Below are 4,763 nucleotides of genomic sequence, written 5' to 3' on the forward strand. Positions count from 1 at the left end.
AACCTTTTTCTAACAGACAGTCCACATTTTCAAAATTTTATTATTTGCACACAAGCGGATTTAAATTTGTTGCTTATGCGCGGCTGCCGAGCCCTGTGATTTTGGTGGAATTTTCACGAATACAATTTTGTCCCACTAAGCGATTAGTGGGGCAAATCTTTTTTTAAGAATCCACCTATGATTTAAAAGATTTTCGTTTTGATTTCTATAGGAGGATTTGTCTTTTCAATATATTTCAGTTCATAGATTTTTCTTTGAAAATTGGAAGATTTTTTTCTTTAAAAAATCAGCCACGGCTTACAAACTGTTTAAAATTCGGAATGAAAATTCATTTATAGTATGAATGAAGGACGTCCAAGCTTTTTATGTTGAGGGAAGTAAAATGATGGGTTTCAAATGTTTGAAGGTTTCAAAGGTTTGATAGGGGGGGGGGGGGCAATCTAATGTATTTTATAAAACTTTAAGGGGGTAAAATGAAGGGTTGATGAGGGGGGTTAACACCCCTTTACCCCCCCCCCCCTTGGACGTAACATGCATAAATTATAGAAACAAAGCAAAATCTAAAATGCCAATATAACAAATACCTATTTGATATTTAATTTTCGTATCCGCAGTCAATTGTCTAAATAAAACTAAACTAGAAATATATATTAATTACCAAGTATTGCCATGTTTATTTAGGGGAAAGGGGGGGGGGGTGGAAGATTTGTAATTTGGAAGAAAATATACCAAAAACTGCCATTTATTGGGGATAATAGTAAAAAACGGCGGTTTTTGGTTCATTTCTTTGCATAAATTGCATATCCCTCCCCCCACCAATTACCTATTACCTACTTTATTATTTGTATTTTTTTTATTCGTTAAAAAATGAGCTTTTACCCCTCTTTTATACCAAATTAATTCTACTAACAAACCAAAATTCAGGACTTGGTAGACGCCCCCCAAAAAAACGCCGCAATTTGTATAGATAATTTGGCGGTTTGTCGGCGGTTTTATGGGCGGCTGTCGGGCCCTGCCAAATATACTATTATGTACTAATGTATTAATTATATGAAATTAGTAGTATTAAACAATTATTAAAACTATTGAAAAAAATTGGATAGTTCTATGAAGGCAGCTTTAAAGGTTGCTTACGGCAAAACGGCTAGCGGCACTTAACTAGTTTATAAAAATAAATATGTCTTAACTTTTTTACCAATAATTTAAATCTTTACAGGGGGGTGATTTGTTTAATATAATTGGGGGGGGGGGGATGAAGTATGGGTCCTAAGGGATAAGACAATTGATATTGATATTGATCCCCAATGATAATAAACATAATATCCCCTTCCCTGATGTTAATCTAACAATAATAATGTGTTAAATTTATCTGTAAAATCTGCCGTTTGACCGTAAGCAGCTTTTAAAGTTTAAAAAAATAGTTATTTAAAGCATCGTTTTATAGTCAGCTTGCCGGGGATATTAAAATGAAAGATTATAATTAGTTTTGTTAGCTATGAGGGACCGAAGGCTAATAAAACTGGTGTTAATTTTATAGTTTTTATTTTAATATTCGTGGAAAATTTTCAGTAATAATACGATGCTATACATGATTTTTCAGTATGGCTGACCGAACCGGTTCTAATCCAGCGGATTCGAAGCCATACTGGAAAAATAGATAAATTTCAACTGGATCCAAATTATTAGTTATTGGGGTATAGTCCCTTTCGGGGCAACGCCTTTTGAGGGGCGTTTCGTGGTATTTTTAAAGTAGCTTTCCCCCTGTTTCTAGCCCCAGGGTGGCCAATTGCCTAACCCTGCGGGGCAATTACCTAACCTATCAAAAGCTACTGTGAAAATATGACGAAACGCCCCTTTAGAGGCGTTGCCACGAAAAGGACTATACCCAATGAATTATTGAAATTCTCATTCTAAGAATGTTTTGTGTAGGAAATCCTTTTTTATACTAAGTAAATAATAATAATAATAAAATTTGTATTAGTTTTTTTTAGTAGCGAAATTACTCTATATTTTGAATTGTCCGTATGTCCGTTTTTGGAGGAAAACATGTTTTACTTGGCTCCCATAAAAGATAGATAGCTGAAACTTCTTGTCAATATTGCTTTCATTATGGAGCATAATTAAGTAAAAAAACATCCATGACGGTCGGACTCTTTTTAAGCAGCTTTTTATCCTCTTTCTTTTTATAACTGGTTTTTTTTTTCGGTTCCCATAAAAGAATGACAGCTGAAAATTCTTGTCAGTATAACCTTCATTAAGGAGCATAATAAAGTATGCAATATCCACGGCGGTCGGACTGCTTTTAAGCAGATTTTTAGGAGCTTTTACTTTTTAAAACTGATTTTTTCGGCTTCTACAAAATGTAGACGATTAAAACGTTATGTCAATATTGCTTTCATTATGGAGCATAATTAAGTATAAAACATCAATAGCAGGCGGACTACTTTTAAGCAGCTTTTTAACCGCTTTTATTTTTCAAAACTGATTTTCTCGGCTCCTGTAAAAGATAGATGGCTGAATAACTTAGGGAATATTCCCATTAACATGGAGCATAATTAAGTATAAAGCATCAATAGGGGCCGGACTGATTTTAAACAGCTTTTTAGTTGCTTTTACTCTTTGCAAAAGATTTTCTCGGCTCCTACAAAAGTTACACAACTGAAACTTCTTGCCTATATTTCCTTCTAAGTGCTCCATGATTAGGTATGAAAAATCTACGGTAGTATGATTGCTTTAAGCTGCTTTTCTTTTTTAAAGATTTTCAGACATAAACCTTAATTTGTTAAGTTTTCGTGATTTTAAGTTTTTGCATATTTATTTTCATGTATCTCTTTTCTTTGTTATGATAACAGTTAATCTGCTCTATATCTCACTTTGTCTATTTCAATATAGATTTTGTGCTTCACTACTTGTGGATGTTGTCATTCTTGTTAGTAGCTAAGCTACTCTATAGTTCACAGTGTCCGTCAGTCCGTAACACTATGGGGCAAACATGCTTTTCTTTGGCTCCTATTACATATGCTCATCTAATTCATACATTGGTTTGTCCACCTGCATGTTAATTGGGGTGCTAGATCAATTCCTAGACTTTCTCGTCTCCCATCTGTTATAGCGGCAGTAGGCAAAACTTTTACTGTTATTAGTTTTGATCTGGTGTTGGGCAAAGATTCGAACCTATCATCTTTATGACAACAAGCTTATGCGCTACATGCAGAAAAAAAATATCCTATCTTTAATACAAAGTAGAACGATGTCTGTCTGTTTGTTTGTACCAAAGGATCTTGCTAACCCCTGAACCTATCGGGTTCACCTTTACAGGGTAGCTTCTCATAGGTCCCATGAAGGTTTTTAACTATTTTCTTGGGGGGTGGGACACCTCAAACCCACCCAAAAAATGAAAAATACTCCCCCCGCTAAAAAAAATATTCTTTGTGAAGCTGCTTCTTTCCCAACAGTTGGCCGACTCCAAGTACCACCGCTGTATTTATTTTATTTTAATAAATTTAACATTTTTAGAAAAAAATTTCTTTTAGCTTAAAAAGTAATAATATCAAAGCTATTTGAAGTTTGTAAGTAAACAAGGACTCAAATTTTAATTATATTTTTTATCTCTTTGATATTTTAAATTTTAGATTAAAAGCCAATTCTTATGATATTAGAGTAAAATACTATAGAAGGAAGGGGTTGAATAATATATTTCCCCACCCTGACGACACTGTCTTTCAATCGGGTCTTTGAAAATCAACCAGTTATGTCGGGAATATTAACACAGTCAAGTTGCTACAAAAGAGCATAAAGCAATTTGGTAGCAGAAGAAAAAGGTCCCGAGCTAAAACAAAACAAGGATGACAACATCCACAAAAGCAAAGTTCTGAAATCAAACAGTAGAAAGAACGAACATGAACACTTGCAGATTGTTTAAGGGAAATAATTACATTTTTAGGACTTGATTATAGAGACGCTTCACTTAAAATATTTTACCTTGTTTTCCTAGGAATCTTTGTTACAAAATCAGACGAATAGGATAATTATATCATAAAAAATCAGCATGTTTCAAATGGACGTACGGATGTAACAAGCATATGAAACGTTTTCTATATCATACCTAACTACTACAGGCATCACCATGCAAAGTTTGAGTTTGATAGGACAATTCTAACTTGCCTAAATTAACGAAAAGAGCTAATTGTTACGGACGAACAGATGGACCGACCCTAATAATTGAAAAGTTTAGCTATTTTGTTATTTTTTTCAAAGTAGAAATTTATTATTTTTCAACAAAAAATCTTCCAAACTTTTTATGAAAAATCTTTCATTTTATTTTGAAAATTTTTTGTTATTTTTCTAAGAATTAAACTCGTTGTTTTATAAAATTATGTGTTCCTGGAATAATTTTATTAAATCTTTCATACAAGTAAAATATTTTGATAACTAGCGGCTACGTCCCTAGAGGCTTCTAGTGGCACTTTATATGTTTTTTTTATATTTTGAATATCTAATTTTAGAAATAATATGTTATATTTAGATCTGTTACTTTAAAGATTGGTGTATTTCCTGACAGTGCCTAGTCGCGCACTGAAACCCCTGCTCTTCCCCCTTATCCTTATACTAAAGTAACAGGATGTCTTTTTGTCTGTGTACTTGTATGTTTGCTAACCGCTGAACAAAGATATAAGCATATTGTCACCAGAACTAATAAAAACTTGCTGGGTCAGAAAAACTCACTTATTTGTTACTTCTTACTGCTCCAAATATCTTGCTGG

The 4,763-nt window shown here is 33.4% G+C and overlaps 1 long non-coding RNA gene across 1 annotated transcript; it reads left to right on the forward strand.

The window, feature by feature from the left end:
- On the forward strand, positions 1-1,975 carry LOC145307144 (uncharacterized). Its single transcript, XR_013875314.1, has 2 exons — positions 1-1,125; positions 1,400-1,975. It is a non-coding gene; the product is annotated as an uncharacterized LOC145307144 (long non-coding RNA).
- The last annotated feature ends 2,788 nt before the right edge of the window (positions 1,976-4,763 follow it).

The sequence above is a fragment of the Acartia tonsa genome, chromosome 15 (assembly GCF_053477335.1).
Source record: "Acartia tonsa isolate MP-2025a chromosome 15, ASM5347733v1, whole genome shotgun sequence".
Lineage (NCBI taxonomy): Eukaryota > Metazoa > Arthropoda > Copepoda > Calanoida > Acartiidae > Acartia > Acartia tonsa.